Source organism: Scomber scombrus, chromosome 16 (assembly GCF_963691925.1).
Source record: "Scomber scombrus chromosome 16, fScoSco1.1, whole genome shotgun sequence".
NCBI classification, from domain to species: domain Eukaryota; kingdom Metazoa; phylum Chordata; class Actinopteri; order Scombriformes; family Scombridae; genus Scomber; species Scomber scombrus.
The window spans coordinates 23,431,772-23,447,405 of NC_084985.1; positions in this window are offsets into that span (position 1 = coordinate 23,431,772).

Below are 15,634 nucleotides of genomic sequence, written 5' to 3' on the forward strand. Positions count from 1 at the left end.
GCCTGGCAGTTTGTATACTCTCAGTACATTTCTACAGGTTTTAAGTATTAAAAGTTCTCCTTCAGATATCTTTCTTCAGTCCAGTCGTGTTACGATGAAAAGAGTAGAGATTAATGAAATAGTTACTCCACTGCTGGCACAAAGAAATGAAAAGCAACAATGCGTATCCAGATACGGTTCAACGTATACCAACTATAGTACATTACTCAGTACATTACAAATAAAAATTGTGCATTTTTATGAATTAAAGTACCTAGTATATAGTATTTTGTAGGTAACAAAAACAAAACATTAGCTTATGGCTGCTTTAAGGGGAAATATGCTTATTCTTGCTGAGTTAGATTAAACCATCAATAGCACTCTTATATCTATCAATTGATTATAAGGCTACAGCTAGAAGTCGGTTAGCCAAGCTTAGCTTAGACTGGAAGCAGCAGGAAACAGCTAACCTAGCCGGTGTCCAAAAGTGACACAATCCTCTTACTTGCTCCTCTTAAACTGACTAATTAACATGCTATATCTCACAATTCACAGTTTTTTGGGGGATTATATGCCAGACTTTGGCTCATACAATAATCAAGAATATGATGTTAAATATATTCAGTCCCACTCCCTTGAATAAGAAAGTGTGTCCAAACTTCAATGCCAAGCTAGCTGTTTCCCCTGCTTCTAGTCTTTAAGCTTTCCTTAGAATGGAAAATTATTTTTCACAAAAAGCAAATAACATAATATTTCCCCTATCAAGGAGTGCATTAAAGAAAACCTCTTATGCTCATTTCCAGCTCTATATTTTTATCCTGGAATCCAGCTTTGAATGACTCACAGATCAAAAATAATCTTATTTATTTTGTATGTTTCATTTATGTCCTCCTTTCCTTATTGCTCCTCAGTTCAGCCTCTGTTTAATCACAGGCAGTATTAGCTGCTGTCTCTTTAAGATATCAGTAAGATATCAGACTTGTGTTAAGTTACCGCTGATGCAAATCCAACTTTTCATGCTTTAGTGCTTCATATTAAAATCTTTAAATTGACTATGTAATGGGAGAATTTTATTATGAAGAATTTACCAGGCATGAAACGTCTTCCTCACTGAATTAGCGGAGCTTCATTAGTGGCACTAAAAACCAGGCGACACAACAACATATGGAGATAAGTGCAGCTCTTTGTTCAGTTAGAAATAATGCAGGGACGAATAGCAGAAGCAGAAACAGCCACAGTAATGTTTGATGAAGAGCTGCAGACGACCAGCACACCTCCAACAGGTAAACAACTTATTTTACTTTGCCCTGCTGTGTAATGAAATGACACTCACATTCTACCAGCTCGACTCGAGTCATGGCTCTGCGTAATTACCCCCAAGGTAAATGGAAAAATGCCATATTGTCAGCAGCACAGGGCAGTGAACTAGCGTGAAGCAGATGACCATATAAAGAAATCCATCATGAGCCAAAAAAACAGTGGAAATCTTCATGAGGGATGCATTTTATGGAGGACGAATATATGTAGTTAATGTTTTAATTAAGTATGAATCTTGATATTATTATTATTAGTCAATTAAAAGAAAAAGAGATCTTTTGAATTTTAAACCATCACAACTGCTGCTTTATGTTTTCTTTACCTTGATAGTCATGAAATCCCTGAAGACGGGCAAATCTCATGTGGCTGCTCATCCTGAGAGGTACTTTCATGTTATGGTGGGTCATATTTAGGGCAAATACAATGAGGTCATTTAGTTTAAGATTTAATTAAATGGCTCCATTTAATGTGGTTGAGAGCTGTTTAAATGGTCAGGGTGGGTGCCGTCTATAGGAGTGGTGAGGTGACATAAATCAGCTATAAGAAAAGTCACCCCACCTCCCTCGCTTCTGGAAAAAAGAGGCACTTTTTGATGTTAATTTGTCACATCGCTGTGTGCACACATCCCCAGGGAAAATGATACCAGGCCTCCCCCCCAATCACAGCCCTACACTGTTCTACAGCCGGCCTCATTTAATAAATCACTTGGGGAAAAATAAAACATCTCTGGGGTACCTTAGAAAAGTAATCCTCCCCTGGAGTTCCAGCAGGGTCACGTTCATACAAAAGCTGGCAAGATTAGCATTTTTTTGTCTTTATCCAAGCAATTCTTTACCAGAGAACAAAACTAGGCTTCTTCAAATGACTTCCACTAACGATGCTCAAGGGTCCTTTGTGCTTTTACTGTCTTTGTTAAAGGACAACTTTATCCTGGTTTCAGTTTCTGCAAGGTTGTGACATATTTCTTGCTTTTCCGAATGTTCTAGGCTTCCTCGCTGCCTATTCAGTTCCCAACAGCATACAAAACAACTAGAAGAAGTAATCCATCACTGAATGAGAAGGCAACACAACACCACACTTTGCAACATGAGTTCGAAGGTCCACAATTTCACTTTTTCAAAGAAGCTTGTGTCGTGAGGAAATGAGACGGGTCAGAGGGTCATCTTACTTTTCCTTCCTGCCTCTCTGATTTCTGCATCTTTTTTCTCCAAAATAACCCTCTTAAAATTTCCCGAAGATTCTCTGCAGTTATTTTAGCATCCTCCTCCTATCAGTCACCATCTAGTCAAACCACTAGACAAACTGACATTCACCTTTGTAATGTAAATGTTACGAGTTGGCCATGAACACGAGCCAGCACCACTTTTACATAAAAGTCATGACCCACCGCGCCACTTTCAACATTACACAGTCTGAATTGAATGCCATCAGATTTACATAAAAGCTGCAGCATCACCATGTAAAACATGCACCGCAGTACAGTTATCGCTTATCATCTCACACGCACAATGAAACCATGACATACTGTAAATGACCTAATACAATGTTTTAATGAGATTCTGCTCTTTTCAGATTAATCCATAAAAATGATTTCCCCTCCTGTGGTGTCGGATGAAAGAGGTAAATAAATGAATAACCAACAATAACCGGAGCGGCACTACCTCCCTACAGTATTCTTTGATTTTCATTCATGTCAACAGCATGGGTGAAATTATAACCATCCAGCATGTAAGCAAACAGGAATTTAAATGAACTTAACATCATGTCATTCTATGCTTGGACACAGCTGCACATTATGAAATAACCAGCAGAATTCTTCATCTATATTCAATTTAGGAGAACATTTATTAAGCGATTCACATTTAAAGAAGAAGGGCTTTCCAGCAGTAACTTTCACAGTCATTAAGGCTTCAGTGACTAACTTCTTAACTGTTTTGTGACACTTCTTGATTGGTTCTTCTAGTTTTGGTCTTGTGATGTCTTTATAAAGTGCACTAAACATTTACGTATCACAGTAAAATAACCTGCTGCTTCTTTTGAATGTGTATGAATGGTTAGTTTCCATCTGATGAGCATGTTGGCACCCTGTGTGGTAGCCCCTGTCATCAGTGTATGAATGGGTATGAATGGGTGAATGTGACATGTAGTGTAAAAGCGCTTTGAGTGGTCATAGCAACTTGAAAAAGCGCTATATAAGTACAGTCCATTTACCATTTAGTATAGAAACGTCTCCTGTTAAACGCATCCAGAGCTAGAAAACATGACTATTTGTATGGACTTGCTAACAGCCAATCAACACAAACATTATTTTATTTAATGCAACAATATTGGAGACTTTCAAAATGCATTTGTGTAAAAATCGAATCAATTAGATGTGGAGGAGTGGTGGCATTTCATGCAATGTAATGCTTCTATTCAGATGATGGGTACTGAATGAATTACTCAATTGGTATTGGTATCACTTTAAGTATATTTGGATTGGTAGTGGTATTGTAATTCTTTATAAAATACCCAGCCTCAGTGGTATGGCATTGAACCCCACATCATCTACCCTGATCCCTTCCCCCTCTATACAGTTTATATTAGGTGGATACAGTAAGACTCATTTGGAGATGCATAACATATATTAAGTAGAGTAGCAGTGAGGACACGATCCCTCACTGGTGTCCCACCTAACATGACTAAGATGCTAAGATATACATAATATCTCACAAGATGCTAATACAATGGAAAACTCCCCAATGGAAAAGTTCCCTATGGAGTCCAGTGTGTTACTTCTGTTGTTCAACCATTTTGGTTTTTGTATATTTGGGTTGTGTGTGAGTGTGTTTTCTGGGTTTTGATTTTCCGTTTGCTCCGTTTCATGTTGATGCTTTGCCCTCAGCTTTCACACTTGTCCTGTATCCGTCTCTTTAATCCTGCCCTGTCTCCAGTGTCCTCCCAGCCAATCAACTCCCAGCATGCCCTTGTGTAGTCACCTCTTACCTATCCATCTACTAGTTCTGTCTGTATTTAAGTCTTATTCAAACTATTTTTCAATATGTTTCATAGGAATAAGACGTTTTCCTGCAGCCTTTTCTGTGACATCTACTTGCAGAAAAACTACAATAATGCAATCACATCTGATTCAATTGGAAAATTGTTTTTTTTTAATGAGAAAAATGTGAAAACATGACCTTCAACTCTAAAACAGAGCTTTTAGCATGTGGCCAGCATCCATTCATTAGTCTTTTCCTCCATGTTTTGCCCAGCTGAGGAAGATCTTTAAGTGTCTTGTGACCCACTGCAAACACAAAACTTGGATTTTCTGAAAATGCAATTATTTTAATGCCAAGGAAACAATTCACTTATCCCAAATGTAATTAAATATGACAAAAAGACCAAAATTACAAATGAACAAAGCGCTGGAGATGATTGGCAAGGGTTGAACCCGTAGAAACCCCCCCTCTTCCACAGAGGTTTGCATCCAGGCTGAATAGCTTCAGCTGGTCTGGTGGAATTTGATAGAGGCTACCATGACTGTACTCTCAATCCTAATGAAAGCTTTGTCTTCTTCACATGCACATAACAGCATTAGAGCAGATCACATTTATTCCCCCCCTCTTCTGTAAAACCCAGAAAGTGAACTGAAATGTGTGAGTTCTGTCAGCGGGAGGGATTCCAACATTATCACCAGGTGTTTGGCACAGACCTCCCCACCCCTTTTACAAGTCCCATTTTCACAATGTAGAAAACGTCAAGCAAAGAGGAAACATGTCGCCCTGATAAATGCTGGAATAACAATGCACCTTTGTCAGCATGTCAGCTTTAGTTTTTAACCTTCAGAGTTGAAATGTTTTGTGATGCTGGTTGGCTGCCTTCCGCCGCTGAGTGGATGAAAATGCCAGTAGGTGGGGTAGCGGTGTGTATTTGTGTGTGTGAACAGCAGGGGGGAGGGGGGGGGGTTCGGTTAGGAAAGAAGCCAGAAACCACAGCTCCAGGCCAGACAATTACTGAGTCATTTTGTATTGATCAAACGTCTCTCCCCCCCCTCCCAAAACCCTCCAAAATCCTTGTGGACACATTATGACCAATTTTTGTGTTTACAGTACAGGGGAAACCCTCGCATGTCGCCCCACTACTTTAAATCCAGACAGAATTAGCTTTGAAAGAACTGTTTTTCATAATGCCCCGCTCAGACTTCATTTACAGGATTTGATGTGCATTAAGCAAGCGTTTTTTTTAGAGCAGCTGATGGGACGGCAGCGTGCATTAGGGCTGACTATATTTGGTCGATGAGCGGCAGGGCTACAAGCTGTCCCTACCAGGCTACTTTCACATTGGATAATTGACAACACAGATTCTCACTCCCTCACACTGCCAGGCTGTTGGCCACAATTCAACATGGGAGATACTCATTAACATAAGTTGGGAAGGTGCTGTCAGCCAAGTACTGCTGTGAACATTTCTACATGATATAATCTGAACATATCAAATGTGAATTCAGTATGTACAGATGGATAGAAAATTGTAGTATTCCCCTATGAAATGGTGTTAAGATGAAATTTTAAAAAGATGGAAATACTCAGGTATAATACCACAATATTGTACTTAAGGGGAATATATTATGCACATTTCCAGGTTTATATGTTTAACCTGGACCTCCACTGGAATATATTTACATTACTTTCAGTTCAAAAAACATATATATATATTCAATATATTAATAATTGGTACTGGTGCAAAACCTGCAGTACATGACCTTTGTGTCTGTGGTCCAATAAGGTCACAATAGGTGCAGCCATTAGACATGGTAAGCAATCAGCTGGGGCTCCCAACAGCTATAGATTTATTATGATGTTAGGTATGAAAAAAAAATATCATTGCTTTTGTTTATAATGAGTATTATTCATGGTAAATTGATCCACTTGCACATGTTTCTCTTTAAAACATAGGAAAAGAAAGATCTATGCTCCTCACCGAGTTGCTTCTATCATCTCATATTCCCCACATTAGTCTCTCAGGTTTATCCAAATACATTTTTGGACATTTTCAGTTGAAACAGATGATAATCTGTGTATTTACGGACAATCTGTGAAAAGTGTTAACCCTGTTACAACTTCTGTTATGGTTGATGCCCGTCATTTGTTGAAGTTAGCGGAAAAAAGACAAGGCATCTTACAAAAACATCACGGTCCAGGTCTTTCACATATAGAAATCAGTCCACAAGCTGTTACAGATAGAGATTTTTGTAAATGTTCTGTTCACTCATTGGTAATAAAAAATTATTAATGCATGTAAATTGTTATGCAATTGTACATATGGACCCTTTTGAACCCTTACATACTGTTTGAAGTCAAATTCTACCCATGTTTGACATTTGAGAGCTGTAAAAACATCCTAATCACATTTCTTTTAGCCAGACGTTTCCTAATGTGAATCACAGTATACAAAAATGGAAATGCATAATTTGTAATCCAATGTACACATTTGATCCGTATTGATTTAAAAAATTTTAAAAAATCAGCATTCAAACATGTTCTTTTATTCATCATATCCTATAAAATGTTCTTTTCGATCATAAAATAGTGAATTGTACATTTCTTTTTCTTCTTTCCACAAGACTAATAAAACAGAAAGATTAGTCAAACATTTAATAAATGATGTTGAATTTATGAATGAATTGGTGTAGAGTCTAATTATGAGTAAGAAGATGAACCGTATGTAAGGGTTAATAAATGTCCTTGGTTACCTTCCACCACCATGGCCAAATACAGTGTAGTTAGGTATACTTATAATCAGGACCATACATTCTAACATTCTGCAAGAATTTCCCCCATAGTGATAGTTTGGTGTGGAAAATGCAAATCAGACACTAGAGATGGAAGAACCTCCCAGGTCATTTAGATCTATTCTTATTACAGTGACTCTTGACAAGTGATGGATCTGACACAAACTGTGTGCTAACCAAAGTTCGAACATCAAACATTTCAACCCATTTGCAATTTGCATGCATCTTTGACAGGACTTGAGCCTTTCTGTATTTGTCCATTCGATTGTGTGTTTTCGTCCCTACACCAGTGGTCTCCAACCCTGCTCCTGGAGAGCTACTGCCCTGCATGTTTTAGCTATCTCCACTCTAACACACCTGATTCTAATTAGTAACTCGTTATCAAGCAGCTGAAGCTTGTCAGTGGGCTTGATAACAAGTTCATAATTAGAATCAAGTGTGTTAGAGTGGAGATAGCTAAAACATGAAGGGCAGTAGCTCTCCAGGAGCAGGGTTGAAGACCAGTCCTCTACACTGTCCTACCTAATAAAGGCAAAAACACACTTGCTCTCCACACCAACACAAAGACCTCCAGGATGAAAGAGATCTGAGTAAAATTTAAAAAAATAGAATGATCCTTGATTGCCTGACTGAGTTTGAACTCTCCAACTGAATGTGAAAAGCTTGAACTGCACTGCTGGCTCTAATGGCCGACTTACAATTGAGTGCGCTATTTTTGACAGAAGAAATTATAGTCATTAAGCCACCATTAAATATTTCACAATAAATGGAAAAAACATGACTGAATATATACAATCCTGACCTCTAAACTGAGGAACGGTACATCCTGAGCCAGATCTCTGTTCTGTAACATAATAGGCAGATGTTATTATACAATCATATATATATATATATATATATATATAATACAATTTTGACTCCCAAGAGGTAAATGTAGCATTAATCATAAATCACAGTACTGTTCTGTTTTCGGCTCTAAATAATAAACCTCGACTCAATCCAAAAAACTTCTGTTCTTTCAATCGTGCCATTTTGTTGCAATCTTTGGCAACATCGTCTCCCTGACATCATCTCCCTGCCAATAGGCTCACTGAATTGGAAATTGTGTATGTGTGCGCACACGTGTATAACCAAGACAGGGAGAACAAATGTGACCCTCCTTTTTCTTTTTCTCCCGCTAACCACACCACAAGCTCAAGTCGGTTGCTATGGCACCATGAAATGTAGAAAGTTTGACAAGGGTGCCATACATTTTTAAACCACTTATTGGCATTGCCTCAAAGGTAGCACCTCCCGCTGCCCTCCCCTTCAGCTGCTGTACAGCCACATCAGTGTCAGGCTCGGGTTCCCTGGAGGAGGGCTGCCACGACAGGCCGGCTGGGACTTGGGAGCCTAATTGGGGCCCGAGGACGCCTCCCTCTGCTGCTACAGCTGTGCTGCCGCTGGCTTGATGGTAGGATCAAAACCTCGTGACTAGCCAGGGGTCAGAGGTCGCCTGGTGGCTGCTCAGCATGCAGGGCCAGAGGAGAAGTCTGCTTTGACTGCAGGCAGATCAGGCTGGTGCTGTCTTGGAGTCTGCATGGCCTGTGACTGAAGCCCTCAGCTGCTCATTCTGTCTCTGTCTCTGATAGGGAAACACAACGATAAATGGAGCTGATGTATGGATGTATGGCAGTTTATGAAATCTGAACACAAAACTGCACGATGTAATGATTGTTGACTCATCAAATTCTTAAACTTCAAGTGGCACTACCTGATTTGCTTAGACCAGATGCTTCGTGTGCGCTTGCCAAAAAGTCTAGAGCCCCCGAGCACCTCGGTAAAGAGACTGTGATTTTCATTCCATCCACGCTGAACTTCTGTCTGAAATCCCTGTTTAACTTTTAGCCAAATATACTGAAGGTTTGATGGATTTTTTTTTTCCATTTCACATTTCTGTTTCATTTCAAGTTGTGTTTATTTAGCAGGTATTCCTTAAATTTCTAACAAGGTGAGCCATGTTTTTTTTTATTGGATTGATTAGGTTTTAAGGCTTTTTATTTATCCTTCAATCAAATGGGATTAAACCCATTCTGATTTAATATTACTGTAGGTGCTGTATAAGTGTATTTTGTTGCAAATGATGGCAACAATGCTGATAGCAGAGTTCTGTGGTTGGTTTCTGGCTGGATATGATTGGCAGCTTATCTGACTAATAGAAAGACTAGCAGATACACACCACACAAAGTCCTCATCCCAAGAACATTCGACCAATTAAAGACCAAGCTCAAGGGTGCGAACCCCAAGAAAAAATAAACAACATTTTGGATGCAAATTACATGTCTTTACATTTTCATATCCTAGCTTTTTGTCATATTTTAGAATGATAATGATTGTAAATGTTGGGTTATTTTTAGATGCTTTGCAAATCCTGAATTTTTTTGCATTTTTTATTAAGAGACAAAATTAATGTCAGTACTCTCTGCCTCCACTCATACCTCCCCCACCCGCTTTGTTAACCCAAAATGAGAACATGGTTGAAATGCATACATTAGATATCAGGCATATATTGTTTGGAAAAGTAAACAGAGAAAAGAGAAGAGTTTTGATATGAAAATACTGAATGAATAATGTTAAGTTGGCATATAACTGATCAATTAACACACAGAAACTTGGAAAATGTTTTTTTAAATAACACTATCATTTGATTCAATCCAAAAACTACAAATCAAAGGCCAAAAGCTAAGAGGTTGTATATTTAACGTTTATAAAATATTGAAATAAATGCTTTATAGTTGTAAGCAGATATAAAGACATACCTCTTCGTCTTTAGGGCATTCTTAACTAAGTAATGATTGAATGACAATATCATGTTGAAGTTTGATGTTCTCATTTGTCTTTTTTTTATAATGAAATATTACATTATTATAATTCATCACTTTCCAGGACAACTGAACAAACTGAGAGGTTATAATTAACAAATGCATTACCATATACAAGTATATTATAGTGTTATAAATCATTTATTACTTATTTAATTAATTGTATTACTTAGAAATGCTAAATAAGGGAAGACAAGTGTTAAGAGACGCATTAATAAAAACTAAAACTGAACCCTTTTTACAGTGATTCATAGCAGCTACACACGATCGGGTGACAATTTCACTCCATTTTTCAAACAGCATTGATTATTGGGATTACTTGCAGTGTAATGAATGTGCTGGATCAATGTGAGACAGTGATGAAATACATCATAATCCTGTTCACCTTTCAGAAAGAAAAATCTGTTGTTGTTTAGGACAATCAGACAGTCAGCGGACAACATTTGTCTTCGTAAAACCTCATGGATCCACCAAAACCAACAATCAATAAGAAATCAGACCGAAAAAGACGTTAAAATCGGACTCAAATTATTTTTATGAGCGGTTTTTCATAGACCGAGCTGAGCCTTTAACTTACCGTGTATGATTATTGCATTCACTCTATGAGAGAGAGAGGGAAGTGTGTGGGGGGTGATTTATTTTTGTTTATTCAAATAAACAGTGTCAGTGCAGCGGCCTATGACAAACACTCAATTGCATTTCTATTGTGATAAACAAGTTACTGCTCTGACACCTTTTTTTAAAAATGAGGCCGGGAAAACAAATATCAAGTGTTGTGCAGAGGCTTCATTTCCATAGCAAAGGTAAGAATGAACTGAGTATCACCCCGACAACAGCTGCTCTCTCAATCCATTCCTTTCACTGGAGGAGAATACATCAGTTTAAACACTGAAATTATGAAGCATATCAAGTATATGATCTATCTGTGCCTACTATAATTATCTACTGTATATGCAAGGTTCATACAGATATTTCAATATGACATTTATTTTAGTTCTGGTACACTGATATCCTACATCAAAATAAAATACACCCTGCCTCTAAAAGACATGCTACTCTGAATCCTTAGGAATTTACATATTTGCCAATTATGAGTTACATTTCTCCTGACCTATGGGCAAAGTCTTTAAATTTTGAAAATCGCACATGCTCCTTTTTAATCTTCAATATTTATATATATGTTGTAAATTAACCCTTAGCCAGAATAATTCAAGGATTAAGCTAACAAGCGAGAAACAAGAATTTAGCTTTCGGATGTTATCGTGTCTACATTTCATAAATCAGCTGTGTAACAAAGATTCATTTTCCTATATAAGAGATGACACAGAAATGGTGTGTTGTCAGTTCAAAAGCCTTATTATTCAGTGTATAACATGCATCCTATTCTTTAATTGGTGGTACAAGTACAATCATTGGAAATACTTTGACTGGGAGGCTTAAATATATAACGACAGCTCACACCTGTTGATGTGCTAGGCCCATCGCCTCGCTATATCCATGATGGTGCAGCTGCTATACCAGGTGGTGGTATGGTGGACCACGGTCAGGTTGAGCGGAGGGGAGTGGGTGTGTTTGTGCTCTAGAACGCAACCACTGTGAAACAATCAGAAAATAACGTTTTATTGATTTTCACAGGCTTTGTAGATACCACCACCACAACCTCGCTAGCTCACTCAACCACAACAGTTCTCAACTGGTTTTCAGTGGAGGTGGGGGAAAAGGCAGTACAGGAAGGCAGCAGTGGTAGAGGGAAGTTCTGGTTGTCAGTAGAGACCAGGAAGGGGCAGATGGATCTAACAAATGGGTCAAACCTGATGTAAAAGGAAGTTTGTCAAGGAGGGTGGATGCTGTGTTAATGACTCATTGTTTTTGTTCTTTGAAGACCGGGATAAGTTACACTCTGCCTCATGTTGCTGAAGGTGAGCTTGGACTCCATCTGATGTCTGTTCTCCCTCCTTTACCCTGTTCTAAGTGAGCTACCAGCACGTTCCTCCTTGTATGGCGTCATTTTGATTAATAAAACAATTTCAAGATGATGAGAAAAGCAACTAGATTTTGATGAGTCTCTTGGGATGGTGTTGCATAAATTTATAAACTCAAGTTTTATTGAATTTCTTTGTGAATTACCTTTTTATGATATTCACTGGGCCTCATGCAAGAACATTTTCACTTTCTTATCCTAAACCTCTCTCTTACTCCGTGAAGCTTGCTCATATTAGTCCCAAGTCATATTCAGCAAACTCTCTCAACTGCACAAACTTTAAATTGCTCATTTCAACTGGTTCAATGTTCATGAGGAACTGCCATTAGTATAAATGAGATATATATATATATATATATAGATAAAGCTTTGAGTTCCACTCCATTCGTGAGTATGTTTCATTCACAAAAATGTTACCAAAGAGTAAAAAGACTCCTGGAGCTTTAAGTCCTGCAGTTAGAAATCAGTAGATAAAAATGGAGCAAATTCAGCTAATATAGCTTCAAATGACGTTTCCCCAGAGAAAGAGGGAAAAGGTTTGACATGAAGTGAGATTGTAAAAGACGTCTTGCTAGCAAAGAAGCACATGAACAATGAACACGACGCAACTAATTTCCCAAGTGACATTAAAAAACCGAGGGGTCAAAACTTTGAAGGCACGAAGGCTCCACAGGGATTTGCCGAAAAAGTGATAAATGTCCACCAAAGAGAGGATCTTTATTGCACTTTTGGGGCTCCCACTTTTTTTAGCCGCTTGGCACAAAGTCCTATGAATTGTTGGAAAATGCTGTAGGCTGCTTATTTACACAATGTTTGCTAATTAGCAAGCTACGTGCTTGTTTGCGCGCAGAGACACTCGCACGATGATGAGCGAGACATGGCGAAGGTGGTGTTTGTTTACTGCCAGAGGGTCTTCACAGTTAAATGAGAGGTGGTCAAGGAGATGTGACAGTTTCCAAAATAGATAGTAGGTGTTAGGTGACATTGCACCATCCTATCCAACAACAGCTTGCATAAAGAAAAAAGAAAAAGCTGTTTAACATTGTTTTCATCTAACTGTCACCCAGCAGTTACTTTATCTTGTCTCATCTTGTCATTGTAATTTAACTTTATCACATTTTATCCTTGTTTTATTGTAAATGTTGTGATTCTGTGCATGTTGAGCACTTTGTGTTATTAGTATAATAATGGTTGGATCTACAGGCAATCTTGGCAAGTGCCCAGGGGCCATTGAGCAGCAACAGGCCCTCAATGATGGGGGAAAAAAAGTCTCTTGATATTCAATTATGGTTGCTGTTGGAAAACTAGTATGTCCAAAATGAAATATGGAGTTACAAGGTTTCCACCCAACAGCAGATAAAATAAAAGTTGTTTTCAAGAAAGTTAAGTGACTTTATTTGTCAATTTGATGGCTGGGCAAGTGATGATTGGTTAGCAGGTCACAATGCACTGCGGGTAAGTTGTATCAATGAATGTGTGGGAAAAATGATTAACTAGCGCCGGCAGTCAAAAGCCCAGCAGGGCTGTCAAAAGACAGAAGGCAGAGAAAGAAGCAGCCACAATAAAAATGCACTGCAAATAAGTAGCTTTTTCAAAAAGGCCAAAAATGAAGAAGAGGAGATTGGAATATAAATTAATTATTGGGGGGGGGGGCACTAATCCAGCCCAGCCTTGGTTATTACCAATGTTATTCACATTATTTGTTAAACAGGACATCAGTTTTGCATTATAATTATTTGAGCTATTTATTTTTATTGAATGAGCAGGATTTGTGACATCACTAGGTAGAAGCCAGTCTTGATCCAGTACGTAATTAACACGCAATTCATTAACTAAGACACAATTTCATTTGTACCTGGATCAGTGACAAATAAGTCAAGATGAGCAATTCAACAATATCTTTTAAAAGTTGTCTTTAAATCAGCATCAGGTTTGTTAAAATGTACCTTTTTTATGTCATATGAAATGACATTTGCACCATTTTTTTTACCAAAGGTCAGACTGAATGCTCCTGAAAATGTCAAATGGTGTAACCACAAAATAAAACATTGTATTTCAGTGTACTTATACAAATAATTACCTCATTTTAAAACATGTAAATAGTTCCTGATTGACATGATTCCCAATAATACATTTAATATTTAGAAAAATTGTATTCCAGTACCTTTATTTAATATAAAAAGTTATAAAAACCAAACCAAAGTTTTAATGGTTACACCACTTAAACATTTTTGCCATAATCCTCTAATATATTCTATCAAAATGACTTAAAAGCAGACATTTTTGCTGGGTCCACAAAAAAGTAATGTGTGCAAGTTATTCATACGTTTATTTTCACATTTTAACCCCTTTAAATTTGACTAAACCACATAAACACAAAAACATCATTGACCCTTTCTGAAAAATCCATCTGTGCTGTTTACACCTGAACTGCAGGACCTGAGAGAATCCAGAGGGATACATAATCAACACGTTAACACATCTCCACCTTATACATTCGTCTCTTAAATGTGTACGCGATAAGTAGGGTGACGCACCTCGCAAACACTCAAAACTTTAATCACATGTGCATACCAATCATCAACAAATGTGTTTCCTGCATGAGGTCTACGCCTTTTTCACGAAAGATAGTTTGACATGTGACGGTAGGAGGAGCACAGGTGTAATTAATAAAACAAATTCTATTTAGCTGCTTCTGGTTCCTGGTATAGTACAAGCTGGCTGTCAGTGACAGCCGTGAACACACACAGAAGCTGAATATATCAAACCCATGACTAATTCCTGTGTGAACTCCGATGTCTTGGCAACTCCACATTTACTGTAGTGTCAGACACCAGTTAGCCCTATATGCTGAGTAAAATATTTCTGCTCATCAGCCATTTTTTCTGGTTTTATTTACTTCTGGTCCTGACACTAAAAAGTCCAATTTCTACAAAACAACTACAGACAAATCCGCTTCAACTCCTACAAGGGCTTAATGACAGAGCAAGCAGACATGTGAGGGAAGACATTATCATCCCGGAGGACGAAAACGCTATTATAAACTGATTAGGTGGAGGAGAGCTGGATGGAAATCACTCTTGAATCTTTTTTTAACCATTAATTAGTGGTTCTGTCAGTGCGGTTCATTCTGCGGGGATGACTAATGCGTAGAGCTCTCCCACTGCTCTTCATGACCAGTTGGTACATTGCTGTCACATTTGCATATGTAGCTCTGACAGCAAAGTTAAATCCCGTCGACTATGTTGCTGGAGTTCTTGTGCGCGGTCTGTGTATTCAAAGTACCGACTCTACACTTCTCTCTCTGAAACAAGATGACATAAAAGTAGCAGGATAGGCGCTTTACATCAGTAAGTTCTCGATTGTAAAACGACTACAGTGAGCTGTGCAAACACACCAGAGCAGAATAGTGTGAATACATCCATTTGCACCTTTGCTGCTGAGATGTGAGACATGTTGCAACAAACTAAATATTTCCCTCCAGAGCCCGTCCTTTAAATTACGACTGTTTGTAAGATGTAGTTTACAGTCTAACAGAAGCTCTGTGAGTTATTGTTCAACCTCACTGCAGTATATCCACTCCGCTGTCCCGATATCTGATGCTGAATTTTCCACACACTGAATCAATATGCTTCTGCTGGGATTTAGTGTATGTCTGCAGAGTTATTTAATTGACACATAATCTGTTATTTTCATCCTCAGCTTTGACTTCACTTTAAAGATCAC